This window comes from Coffea arabica, chromosome 11e (genome assembly GCF_036785885.1).
Source record: "Coffea arabica cultivar ET-39 chromosome 11e, Coffea Arabica ET-39 HiFi, whole genome shotgun sequence".
NCBI lineage: Eukaryota > Viridiplantae > Streptophyta > Magnoliopsida > Gentianales > Rubiaceae > Coffea > Coffea arabica.
The window spans coordinates 46,357,336-46,370,726 of record NC_092331.1 but is presented as its reverse complement, the minus strand read 5'-3'; the positions used below and the strand labels follow the sequence as shown (position 1 = coordinate 46,370,726).

Sequence of the window (13,391 nt, the reverse complement as noted above, 5' to 3'; positions counted from 1 at the left end):
CTTTTTTGTTTCGAAATCCAAATTTCCTATTCGTTCTTTATCCTGTAGTAATTTAGCTCCGTCGGAACGATTGCTTAATATTTTGCTTCTTGTCGAAGCGTGAAGGAGGATCTGAAGGCGCGAGACAAATCAGGAACGGTACGGCTCGATCAAAGCCCGGATCGTCGCTCAAATTTGTCGGCGCAAATGTATCACCGCAACTAGGGGTGGCAATTTTCGACACGACCTGAAAACACGACACGAACCTAACACGAAATTAATGGGTTTGGGTTGAGGTTTCGGGAATTCGGGTCAGAATCGGGTTGGACCCGATGAACCCGAAAAGAAAACCGGTCGATTTCGGGTCAACCCGTGGTGACCTGATATGACCCGTTTACGAATTAAAAATAATTTAATAAACATAAAAATAATTTTATCTAACTAAACTAAGTTATTCTTTTTTTCAAAGGCATTAATTACTTAATCCTAAACGAATTTATTTAATTTGTGTGAAGTTGAAATTATTATACTTGGACAAATAATATATTATATTATTTTTCACTTTTGTATTGTTTTAATTTATTTTATATTTTGCTTGGGATAAAACACTTTTACGGTGTTTAATTTATTTTAGATTTGATTTGGAATCATTTATTTAAATTTTTATTACTTGATTATGTAATTAGTTTTGTGAGAAATTGATTTTATTAGAAATTACAGTGATAAATTAATAAATTAAAATTAAGTTTCGGGTCATTTCGGGTCGACCCGCCGCCCCGTAAACCTGAAATTTTCGGGTTCGGGTCAGCATACCTGACCCGTCACGGGTTGGCGGGTCGGGGTTCGGGTCAACAGATTTTCTGGCGGGTCTGTTGACCCGAACCCGACCCGCCAACCTGATTTGGACCCGAATTGCCACCCCTAACTGCAAGCGTGAAGGATTGATTTCATGATAATTTAGAGTTGCGGGATGAGGGAAAAAAACAGGGTGCAAATCAATAACAAAAAAAAATATAAAGTAAATAAATAAAAGGATAAGAGGAAAATGCTTGAATTGACGCTTAAAATGAATTTCGGTCTAGAAAAGCCACACTGCTTCGCAGGACGGGGTAGTTTAAAAGAATAAAGCGAAAGGAACATGGCGGGTGCGATCATACCAGCACTAATGCACCGGATCCCATCAGAACTCCGAAGTTAAGCGTGCTTGGGCGAGAGTAGTACTAGGATGGGTGACCCCCTGGGAAGTCCTCGTGTTGCACCCCTCTCTTTTTTGTTTCGAAATCCAAATTTCCTATTCGTTCTTTATCCTGTAGTAATTTAGCTCCGTCGGAACGATTGCTTAATATTTTGCTTCTTGTCGAAGCGTGAAGGAGGATCTGAAGGCGCGAGACAAATCAGGAACGGTACGGCTCGATCAAAGCCCGGATCGTCGCTCAAATTTGTCGGCGCAAATGTATCACCGCAACTAGGGGTGGCAATTTTCGACACGACCTGAAAACACGACACGAACCTAACACGAAATTAATGGGTTTGGGTTGAGGTTTCGGGAATTCGGGTCAGAATCGGGTTGGACCCGATGAACCCGAAAAGAAAACCGGTCGATTTCGGGTCAACCCGTGGTGACCTGATATGACCCGTTTACGAATTAAAAATAATTTAATAAACATAAAAATAATTTTATCTAACTAAACTAAGTTATTCTTTTTTTCAAAGGCATTAATTACTTAATCCTAAACGAATTTATTTAATTTGTGTGAAGTTGAAATTATTATACTTGGACAAATAATATATTATATTATTTTTCACTTTTGTATTGTTTTAATTTATTTTATATTTTGCTTGGGATAAAACACTTTTACGGTGTTTAATTTTTTAGATTTGATTTGGAATCATTTATTTAAATTTTTATTACTTGATTATGTAATTAGTTTTGTGAGAAATTGATTTTATTAGAAATTACAGTGATAAATTAATAAATTAAAATTAAGTTTCGGGTCATTTCGGGTCGACCCGCCGCCCCGTAAACCTGAAATTTTCGGGTTCGGGTCAGCATACCTGACCCGTCACGGGTTGGCGGGTCGGGGTTCGGGTCAACAGATTTTCTGGCGGGTCTGTTGACCCGAACCCGACCCGCCAACCTGATTTGGACCCGAATTGCCACCCCTAACTGCAAGCGTGAAGGATTGATTTCATGATAATTTAGAGTTGCGGGATGAGGGAAAAAAACAGGGTGCAAATCAATAACAAAAAAATATATAAAGTAAATAAATAAAAGGATAAGAGGAAAATGCTTGAATTGACGCTTAAAATGAATTTCGGTCTAGAAAAGCCACACTGCTTCGCAGGACGGGGTAGTTTAAAAGAATAAAGCGAAAGGAACATGGCGGGTGCGATCATACCAGCACTAATGCACCGGATCCCATCAGAACTCCGAAGTTAAGCGTGCTTGGGCGAGAGTAGTACTAGGATGGGTGACCCCCTGGGAAGTCCTCGTGTTGCACCCCTCTCTTTTTTGTTTCGAAATCCAAATTTCCTATTCGTTCTTTATCCTGTAGTAATTTAGCTCCGTCGGAACGATTGCTTAATATTTTGCTTCTTGTCGAAGCGTGAAGGAGGATCTGAAGGCGCGAGACAAATCAGGAACGGTACGGCTCGATCAAAGCCCGGATCGTCGCTCAAATTTGTCGGCGCAAATGTATCACCGCAACTAGGGGTGGCAATTTTCGACACGACCTGAAAACACGACACGAACCTAACACGAAATTAATGGGTTTGGGTTGAGGTTTCGGGAATTCGGGTCAGAATCGGGTTGGACCCGATGAACCCGAAAAGAAAACCGGTCGATTTCGGGTCAACCCGTGGTGACCTGATATGACCCGTTTACGAATTAAAAATAATTTAATAAACATAAAAATAATTTTATCTAACTAAACTAAGTTATTCTTTTTTTCAAAGGCATTAATTACTTAATCCTAAACGAATTTATTTAATTTGTGTGAAGTTGAAATTATTATACTTGGACAAATAATATATTATATTATTTTTCACTTTTGTATTGTTTTAATTTATTTTATATTTTGCTTGGGATAAAACACTTTTACGGTGTTTAATTTATTTTAGATTTGATTTGGAATCATTTATTTAAATTTTTATTACTTGATTATGTAATTAGTTTTGTGAGAAATTGATTTTATTAGAAATTACAGTGATAAATTAATAAATTAAAATTAAGTTTCGGGTCATTTCGGGTCGACCCGCCGCCCCGTAAACCTGAAATTTTCGGGTTCGGGTCAGCATACCTGACCCGTCACGGGTTGGCGGGTCGGGGTTCGGGTCAACAGATTTTCTGGCGGGTCTGTTGACCCGAACCCGACCCGCCAACCTGATTTGGACCCGAATTGCCACCCCTAACTGCAAGCGTGAAGGATTGATTTCATGATAATTTAGAGTTGCGGGATGAGGGAAAAAAACAGGGTGCAAATCAATAACAAAAAAAAATATAAAGTAAATAAATAAAAGGATAAGAGGAAAATGCTTGAATTGACGCTTAAAATGAATTTCGGTCTAGAAAAGCCACACTGCTTCGCAGGACGGGGTAGTTTAAAAGAATAAAGCGAAAGGAACATGGCGGGTGCGATCATACCAGCACTAATGCACCGGATCCCATCAGAACTCCGAAGTTAAGCGTGCTTGGGCGAGAGTAGTACTAGGATGGGTGACCCCCTGGGAAGTCCTCGTGTTGCACCCCTCTCTTTTTTGTTTCGAAATCCAAATTTCCTATTCGTTCTTTATCCTGTAGTAATTTAGCTCCGTCGGAACGATTGCTTAATATTTTGCTTCTTGTCGAAGCGTGAAGGAGGATCTGAAGGCGCGAGACAAATCAGGAACGGTACGGCTCGATCAAAGCCCGGATCGTCGCTCAAATTTGTCGGCGCAAATGTATCACCGCAACTAGGGGTGGCAATTTTCGACACGACCTGAAAACACGACACGAACCTAAAACGAAATTAATGGGTTTGGGTTGAGGTTTCGGGAATTCGGGTCAGAATCGGGTTGGACCCGATGAACCCGAAAAGAAAACCGGTCGATTTCGGGTCAACCCGTGGTGACCTGATATGACCCGATATGACCCGTTTACGAATTAAAAATAATTTAATAAACATAAAAATAATTTTATCTAACTAAACTAAGTTATTCTTTTTTTCAAAGGCATTAATTACTTAATCCTAAACGAATTTATTTAATTTGTGTGAAGTTGAAATTATTATACTTGGACAAATAATATATTATATTATTTTTCACTTTTGTATTGTTTTAATTTATTTTATATTTTGCTTGGGATAAAACACTTTTACGGTGTTTAATTTATTTTAGATTTGATTTGGAATCATTTATTTAAATTTTTATTACTTGATTATGTAATTAGTTTTGTGAGAAATTGATTTTATTAGAAATTACAGTGATAAATTAATAAATTAAAATTAAGTTTCGGGTCATTTCGGGTCGACCCGCCGCCCCGTAAACCTGAAATTTTCGGGTTCGGGTCAGCATACCTGACCCGTCACGGGTTGGCGGGTCGGGGTTCGGGTCAACAGATTTTCTGGCGGGTCTGTTGACCCGAACCCGACCCGCCAACCTGATTTGGACCCGAATTGCCACCCCTAACTGCAAGCGTGAAGGATTGATTTCATGATAATTTAGAGTTGCGGGATGAGGGAAAAAAACAGGGTGCAAATCAATAACAAAAAAAAATATAAAGTAAATAAATAAAAGGATAAGAGGAAAATGCTTGAATTGACGCTTAAAATGAATTTCGGTCTAGAAAAGCCACACTGCTTCGCAGGACGGGGTAGTTTAAAAGAATAAAGCGAAAGGAACATGGCGGGTGCGATCATACCAGCACTAATGCACCGGATCCCATCAGAACTCCGAAGTTAAGCGTGCTTGGGCGAGAGTAGTACTAGGATGGGTGACCCCCTGGGAAGTCCTCGTGTTGCACCCCTCTCTTTTTTGTTTCGAAATCCAAATTTCCTATTCGTTCTTTATCCTGTAGTAATTTAGCTCCGTCGGAACGATTGCTTAATATTTTGCTTCTTGTCGAAGCGTGAAGGAGGATCTGAAGGCGCGAGACAAATCAGGAACGGTACGGCTCGATCAAAGCCCGGATCGTCGCTCAAATTTGTCGGCGCAAATGTATCACCGCAACTAGGGGTGGCAATTTTCGACACGACCTGAAAACACGACACGAACCTAACACGAAATTAATGGGTTTGGGTTGAGGTTTCGGGAATTCGGGTCAGAATCGGGTTGGACCCGATGAACCCGAAAAGAAAACCGGTCGATTTCGGGTCAACCCGTGGTGACCTGATATGACCCGTTTACGAATTAAAAATAATTTAATAAACATAAAAATAATTTTATCTAACTAAACTAAGTTATTCTTTTTTTCAAAGGCATTAATTACTTAATCCTAAACGAATTTATTTAATTTGTGTGAAGTTGAAATTATTATACTTGGACAAATAATATATTATATTATTTTTCACTTTTGTATTGTTTTAATTTATTTTATATTTTGCTTGGGATAAAACACTTTTACGGTGTTTAATTTTTTAGATTTGATTTGGAATCATTTATTTAAATTTTTATTACTTGATTATGTAATTAGTTTTGTGAGAAATTGATTTTATTAGAAATTACAGTGATAAATTAATAAATTAAAATTAAGTTTCGGGTCATTTCGGGTCGACCCGCCGCCCCGTAAACCTGAAATTTTCGGGTTCGGGTCAGCATACCTGACCCGTCACGGGTTGGCGGGTCGGGGTTCGGGTCAACAGATTTTCTGGCGGGTCTGTTGACCCGAACCCGACCCGCCAACCTGATTTGGACCCGAATTGCCACCCCTAACTGCAAGCGTGAAGGATTGATTTCATGATAATTTAGAGTTGCGGGATGAGGGAAAAAAACAGGGTGCAAATCAATAACAAAAAAATATATAAAGTAAATAAATAAAAGGATAAGAGGAAAATGCTTGAATTGACGCTTAAAATGAATTTCGGTCTAGAAAAGCCACACTGCTTCGCAGGACGGGGTAGTTTAAAAGAATAAAGCGAAAGGAACATGGCGGGTGCGATCATACCAGCACTAATGCACCGGATCCCATCAGAACTCCGAAGTTAAGCGTGCTTGGGCGAGAGTAGTACTAGGATGGGTGACCCCCTGGGAAGTCCTCGTGTTGCACCCCTCTCTTTTTTGTTTCGAAATCCAAATTTCCTATTCGTTCTTTATCCTGTAGTAATTTAGCTCCGTCGGAACGATTGCTTAATATTTTGCTTCTTGTCGAAGCGTGAAGGAGGATCTGAAGGCGCGAGACAAATCAGGAACGGTACGGCTCGATCAAAGCCCGGATCGTCGCTCAAATTTGTCGGCGCAAATGTATCACCGCAACTAGGGGTGGCAATTTTCGACACGACCTGAAAACACGACACGAACCTAACACGAAATTAATGGGTTTGGGTTGAGGTTTCGGGAATTCGGGTCAGAATCGGGTTGGACCCGATGAACCCGAAAAGAAAACCGGTCGATTTCGGGTCAACCCGTGGTGACCTGATATGACCCGTTTACGAATTAAAAATAATTTAATAAACATAAAAATAATTTTATCTAACTAAACTAAGTTATTCTTTTTTTCAAAGGCATTAATTACTTAATCCTAAACGAATTTATTTAATTTGTGTGAAGTTGAAATTATTATACTTGGACAAATAATATATTATATTATTTTTCACTTTTGTATTGTTTTAATTTATTTTATATTTTGCTTGGGATAAAACACTTTTACGGTGTTTAATTTATTTTAGATTTGATTTGGAATCATTTATTTAAATTTTTATTACTTGATTATGTAATTAGTTTTGTGAGAAATTGATTTTATTAGAAATTACAGTGATAAATTAATAAATTAAAATTAAGTTTCGGGTCATTTCGGGTCGACCCGCCGCCCCGTAAACCTGAAATTTTCGGGTTCGGGTCAGCATACCTGACCCGTCACGGGTTGGCGGGTCGGGGTTCGGGTCAACAGATTTTCTGGCGGGTCTGTTGACCCGAACCCGACCCGCCAACCTGATTTGGACCCGAATTGCCACCCCTAACTGCAAGCGTGAAGGATTGATTTCATGATAATTTAGAGTTGCGGGATGAGGGAAAAAAACAGGGTGCAAATCAATAACAAAAAAAAATATAAAGTAAATAAATAAAAGGATAAGAGGAAAATGCTTGAATTGACGCTTAAAATGAATTTCGGTCTAGAAAAGCCACACTGCTTCGCAGGACGGGGTAGTTTAAAAGAATAAAGCGAAAGGAACATGGCGGGTGCGATCATACCAGCACTAATGCACCGGATCCCATCAGAACTCCGAAGTTAAGCGTGCTTGGGCGAGAGTAGTACTAGGATGGGTGACCCCCTGGGAAGTCCTCGTGTTGCACCCCTCTCTTTTTTGTTTCGAAATCCAAATTTCCTATTCGTTCTTTATCCTGTAGTAATTTAGCTCCGTCGGAACGATTGCTTAATATTTTGCTTCTTGTCGAAGCGTGAAGGAGGATCTGAAGGCGCGAGACAAATCAGGAACGGTACGGCTCGATCAAAGCCCGGATCGTCGCTCAAATTTGTCGGCGCAAATGTATCACCGCAACTAGGGGTGGCAATTTTCGACACGACCTGAAAACACGACACGAACCTAACACGAAATTAATGGGTTTGGGTTGAGGTTTCGGGAATTCGGGTCAGAATCGGGTTGGACCCGATGAACCCGAAAAGAAAACCGGTCGATTTCGGGTCAACCCGTGGTGACCTGATATGACCCGATATGACCCGTTTACGAATTAAAAATAATTTAATAAACATAAAAATAATTTTATCTAACTAAACTAAGTTATTCTTTTTTTCAAAGGCATTAATTACTTAATCCTAAACGAATTTATTTAATTTGTGTGAAGTTGAAATTATTATACTTGGACAAATAATATATTATATTATTTTTCACTTTTGTATTGTTTTAATTTATTTTATATTTTGCTTGGGATAAAACACTTTTACGGTGTTTAATTTATTTTAGATTTGATTTGGAATCATTTATTTAAATTTTTATTACTTGATTATGTAATTAGTTTTGTGAGAAATTGATTTTATTAGAAATTACAGTGATAAATTAATAAATTAAAATTAAGTTTCGGGTCATTTCGGGTCGACCCGCCGCCCCGTAAACCTGAAATTTTCGGGTTCGGGTCAGCATACCTGACCCGTCACGGGTTGGCGGGTCGGGGTTCGGGTCAACAGATTTTCTGGCGGGTCTGTTGACCCGAACCCGACCCGCCAACCTGATTTGGACCCGAATTGCCACCCCTAACTGCAAGCGTGAAGGATTGATTTCATGATAATTTAGAGTTGCGGGATGAGGGAAAAAAACAGGGTGCAAATCAATAACAAAAAAAAATATAAAGTAAATAAATAAAAGGATAAGAGGAAAATGCTTGAATTGACGCTTAAAATGAATTTCGGTCTAGAAAAGCCACACTGCTTCGCAGGACGGGGTAGTTTAAAAGAATAAAGCGAAAGGAACATGGCGGGTGCGATCATACCAGCACTAATGCACCGGATCCCATCAGAACTCCGAAGTTAAGCGTGCTTGGGCGAGAGTAGTACTAGGATGGGTGACCCCCTGGGAAGTCCTCGTGTTGCACCCCTCTCTTTTTTGTTTCGAAATCCAAATTTCCTATTCGTTCTTTATCCTGTAGTAATTTAGCTCCGTCGGAACGATTGCTTAATATTTTGCTTCTTGTCGAAGCGTGAAGGAGGATCTGAAGGCGCGAGACAAATCAGGAACGGTACGGCTCGATCAAAGCCCGGATCGTCGCTCAAATTTGTCGGCGCAAATGTATCACCGCAACTAGGGGTGGCAATTTTCGACACGACCTGAAAACACGACACGAACCTAACACGAAATTAATGGGTTTGGGTTGAGGTTTCGGGAATTCGGGTCAGAATCGGGTTGGACCCGATGAACCCGAAAAGAAAACCGGTCGATTTCGGGTCAACCCGTGGTGACCTGATATGACCCGATATGACCCGTTTACGAATTAAAAATAATTTAATAAACATAAAAATAATTTTATCTAACTAAACTAAGTTATTCTTTTTTTCAAAGGCATTAATTACTTAATCCTAAACGAATTTATTTAATTTGTGTGAAGTTGAAATTATTATACTTGGACAAATAATATATTATATTATTTTTCACTTTTGTATTGTTTTAATTTATTTTATATTTTGCTTGGGATAAAACACTTTTACGGTGTTTAATTTATTTTAGATTTGATTTGGAATCATTTATTTAAATTTTTATTACTTGATTATGTAATTAGTTTTGTGAGAAATTGATTTTATTAGAAATTACAGTGATAAATTAATAAATTAAAATTAAGTTTCGGGTCATTTCTGGTCGACCCGCCGCCCCGTAAACCTGAAATTTTCGGGTTCGGGTCAGCATACCTGACCCGTCACGGGTTGGCGGGTCGGGGTTCGGGTCAACAGATTTTCTGGCGGGTCTGTTGACCCGAACCCGACCCGCCAACCTGATTTGGACCCGAATTGCCACCCCTAACTGCAAGCGTGAAGGATTGATTTCATGATAATTTAGAGTTGCGGGATGAGGGAAAAAAACAGGGTGCAAATCAATAACAAAAAAAAATATAAAGTAAATAAATAAAAGGATAAGAGGAAAATGCTTGAATTGACGCTTAAAATGAATTTCGGTCTAGAAAAGCCACACTGCTTCGCAGGACGGGGTAGTTTAAAAGAATAAAGCGAAAGGAACATGGCGGGTGCGATCATACCAGCACTAATGCACCGGATCCCATCAGAACTCCGAAGTTAAGCGTGCTTGGGCGAGAGTAGTACTAGGATGGGTGACCCCCTGGGAAGTCCTCGTGTTGCACCCCTCTCTTTTTTGTTTCGAAATCCAAATTTCCTATTCGTTCTTTATCCTGTAGTAATTTAGCTCCGTCGGAACGATTGCTTAATATTTTGCTTCTTGTCGAAGCGTGAAGGAGGATCTGAAGGCGCGAGACAAATCAGGAACGGTACGGCTCGATCAAAGCCCGGATCGTCGCTCAAATTTGTCGGCGCAAATGTATCACCGCAACTAGGGGTGGCAATTTTCGACACGACCTGAAAACACGACACGAACCTAACACGAAATTAATGGGTTTGGGTTGAGGTTTCGGGAATTCGGGTCAGAATCGGGTTGGACCCGATGAACCCGAAAAGAAAACCGGTCGATTTCGGGTCAACCCGTGGTGACCTGATATGACCCGATATGACCCGTTTACGAATTAAAAATAATTTAATAAACATAAAAATAATTTTATCTAACTAAACTAAGTTATTCTTTTTTTCAAAGGCATTAATTACTTAATCCTAAACGAATTTATTTAATTTGTGTGAATTTGAAATTATTATACTTGGACAAATAATATATTATATTATTTTTCACTTTTGTATTGTTTTAATTTATTTTATATTTTGCTTGGGATAAAACACTTTTACGGTGTTTAATTTATTTTAGATTTGATTTGGAATCATTTATTTAAATTTTTATTACTTGATTATGTAATTAGTTTTGTGAGAAATTGATTTTATTAGAAATTACAGTGATAAATTAATAAATTAAAATTAAGTTTCGGGTCATTTCGGGTCGACCCGCCGCCCCGTAAACCTGAAATTTTCGGGTTCGGGTCAGCATACCTGACCCGTCACGGGTTGGCGGGTCGGGGTTCGGGTCAACAGATTTTCTGGCGGGTCTGTTGACCCGAACCCGACCCGCCAACCTGATTTGGACCCGAATTGCCACCCCTAACTGCAAGCGTGAAGGATTGATTTCATGATAATTTAGAGTTGCGGGATGAGGGAAAAAAACAGGGTGCAAATCAATAACAAAAAAAAATATAAAGTAAATAAATAAAAGGATAAGAGGAAAATGCTTGAATTGACGCTTAAAATGAATTTCGGTCTAGAAAAGCCACACTGCTTCGCAGGACGGGGTAGTTTAAAAGAATAAAGCGAAAGGAACATGGCGGGTGCGATCATACCAGCACTAATGCACCGGATCCCATCAGAACTCCGAAGTTAAGCGTGCTTGGGCGAGAGTAGTACTAGGATGGGTGACCCCCTGGGAAGTCCTCGTGTTGCACCCCTCTCTTTTTTGTTTCGAAATCCAAATTTCCTATTCGTTCTTTATCCTGTAGTAATTTAGCTCCGTCGGAACGATTGCTTAATATTTTGCTTCTTGTCGAAGCGTGAAGGAGGATCTGAAGGCGCGAGACAAATCAGGAACGGTACGGCTCGATCAAAGCCCGGATCGTCGCTCAAATTTGTCGGCGCAAATGTATCACCGCAACTAGGGGTGGCAATTTTCGACACGACCTGAAAACACGACACGAACCTAACACGAAATTAATGGGTTTGGGTTGAGGTTTCGGGAATTCGGGTCAGAATCGGGTTGGACCCGATGAACCCGAAAAGAAAACCGGTCGATTTCGGGTCAACCCGTGGTGACCTGATATGACCCGATATGACCCGTTTACGAATTAAAAATAATTTAATAAACATAAAAATAATTTTATCTAACTAAACTAAGTTATTCTTTTTTTCAAAGGCATTAATTACTTAATCCTAAACGAATTTATTTAATTTGTGTGAAGTTGAAATTATTATACTTGGACAAATAATATATTATATTATTTTTCACTTTTGTATTGTTTTAATTTATTTTATATTTTGCTTGGGATAAAACACTTTTACGGTGTTTAATTTATTTTAGATTTGATTTGGAATCATTTATTTAAATTTTTATTACTTGATTATGTAATTAGTTTTGTGAGAAATTGATTTTATTAGAAATTACAGTGATAAATTAATAAATTAAAATTAAGTTTCGGGTCATTTCGGGTCGACCCGCCGCCCCGTAAACCTGAAATTTTCGGGTTCGGGTCAGCATATCTGACCCGTCACGGGTTGGCGGGTCGGGGTTCGGGTCAACAGATTTTCTGGCGGGTCTGTTGACCCGAACCCGACCCGCCAACCTGATTTGGACCCGAATTGCCACCCCTAACTGCAAGCGTGAAGGATTGATTTCATGATAATTTAGAGTTGCGGGATGAGGGAAAAAAACAGGGTGCAAATCAATAACAAAAAAAAATATAAAGTAAATAAATAAAAGGATAAGAGGAAAATGCTTGAATTGACGCTTAAAATGAATTTCGGTCTAGAAAAGCCACACTGCTTCGCAGGACGGGGTAGTTTAAAAGAATAAAGCGAAAGGAACATGGCGGGTGCGATCATACCAGCACTAATGCACCGGATCCCATCAGAACTCCGAAGTTAAGCGTGCTTGGGCGAGAGTAGTACTAGGATGGGTGACCCCCTGGGAAGTCCTCGTGTTGCACCCCTCTCTTTTTTGTTTCGAAATCCAAATTTCCTATTCGTTCTTTATCCTGTAGTAATTTAGCTCCGTCGGAACGATTGCTTAATATTTTGCTTCTTGTCGAAGCGTGAAGGAGGATCTGAAGGCGCGAGACAAATCAGGAACGGTACGGCTCGATCAAAGCCCGGATCGTCGCTCAAATTTGTCGGCGCAAATGTATCACCGCAACTAGGGGTGGCAATTTTCGACACGACCTGAAAACACGACACGAACCTAACACGAAATTAATGGGTTTGGGTTGAGGTTTCGGGAATTCGGGTCAGAATCGGGTTGGACCCGATGAACCCGAAAAGAAAACCGGTCGATTTCGGGTCAACCCGTGGTGACCCGATATGACCCGTTTACGAATTAAAAATAATTTAATAAACATAAAAATAATTTTATCTAACTAAACTAAGTTATTCTTTTTTTCAAAGGCATTAATTACTTAATCCTAAACGAATTTATTTAATTTGTGTGAAGTTGAAATTATTATACTTGGACAAATAATATATTATATTATTTTTCACTTTTGTATTGTTTTAATTTATTTTATATTTTGCTTGGGATAAAACACTTTTACGGTGTTTAATTTATTTTAGATTTGATTTGGAATCATTTATTTAAATTTTTATTACTTGATTATGTAATTAGTTTTGTGAGAAATTGATTTTATTAGAAATTACAGTGATAAATTAATAAATTAAAATTAAGTTTCGGGTCATTTCGGGTCGACCCGCCGCCCCGTAAACCTGAAATTTTCGGGTTCGGGTCAGCATACCTGACCCGTCACGGGTTGGCGGGTCGGGGTTCGGGTCAACAGATTTTCTGGCGGGTCTGTTGACCCGAACCCGACCCGCCAACCTGATTTGGACCCGAATTGCCACCCCTAAC

At 39.3% G+C, this 13,391-nt stretch overlaps 10 non-coding genes across 10 annotated transcripts; all 10 read left to right on the top strand.

The window, feature by feature from the left end:
- The first annotated feature begins 1,122 nt into the window (after positions 1-1,122).
- LOC140029632 (5S ribosomal RNA) lies at positions 1,123-1,241 on the top strand. Its single transcript, XR_011833538.1, has one exon. It is a non-coding gene; the product is annotated as a 5S ribosomal RNA (ribosomal RNA).
- A 1,123-nt stretch (positions 1,242-2,364) lies between these two features.
- Positions 2,365-2,483, top strand: LOC140029631 (5S ribosomal RNA). The gene has a single exon (XR_011833537.1). It is a non-coding gene; the product is annotated as a 5S ribosomal RNA (ribosomal RNA).
- Positions 2,484-3,608: 1,125 nt separating this feature from the next.
- Positions 3,609-3,727, top strand: LOC140029630 (5S ribosomal RNA). Its single transcript, XR_011833536.1, has one exon. It is a non-coding gene; the product is annotated as a 5S ribosomal RNA (ribosomal RNA).
- Positions 3,728-4,862: 1,135 nt separating this feature from the next.
- LOC140029628 (5S ribosomal RNA) lies at positions 4,863-4,981 on the top strand. The gene has a single exon (XR_011833534.1). It is a non-coding gene; the product is annotated as a 5S ribosomal RNA (ribosomal RNA).
- Positions 4,982-6,104: 1,123 nt separating this feature from the next.
- Positions 6,105-6,223, top strand: LOC140029627 (5S ribosomal RNA). The gene has a single exon (XR_011833533.1). It is a non-coding gene; the product is annotated as a 5S ribosomal RNA (ribosomal RNA).
- Positions 6,224-7,348: 1,125 nt separating this feature from the next.
- Positions 7,349-7,467, top strand: LOC140029626 (5S ribosomal RNA). Its single transcript, XR_011833532.1, has one exon. It is a non-coding gene; the product is annotated as a 5S ribosomal RNA (ribosomal RNA).
- A 1,135-nt stretch (positions 7,468-8,602) lies between these two features.
- Positions 8,603-8,721, top strand: LOC140029625 (5S ribosomal RNA). Its single transcript, XR_011833531.1, has one exon. It is a non-coding gene; the product is annotated as a 5S ribosomal RNA (ribosomal RNA).
- Positions 8,722-9,856: 1,135 nt separating this feature from the next.
- LOC140029624 (5S ribosomal RNA) lies at positions 9,857-9,975 on the top strand. The gene has a single exon (XR_011833530.1). It is a non-coding gene; the product is annotated as a 5S ribosomal RNA (ribosomal RNA).
- Positions 9,976-11,110: 1,135 nt separating this feature from the next.
- Positions 11,111-11,229, top strand: LOC140029623 (5S ribosomal RNA). Its single transcript, XR_011833529.1, has one exon. It is a non-coding gene; the product is annotated as a 5S ribosomal RNA (ribosomal RNA).
- A 1,135-nt stretch (positions 11,230-12,364) lies between these two features.
- LOC140029622 (5S ribosomal RNA) lies at positions 12,365-12,483 on the top strand. Its single transcript, XR_011833528.1, has one exon. It is a non-coding gene; the product is annotated as a 5S ribosomal RNA (ribosomal RNA).
- The last annotated feature ends 908 nt before the right edge of the window (positions 12,484-13,391 follow it).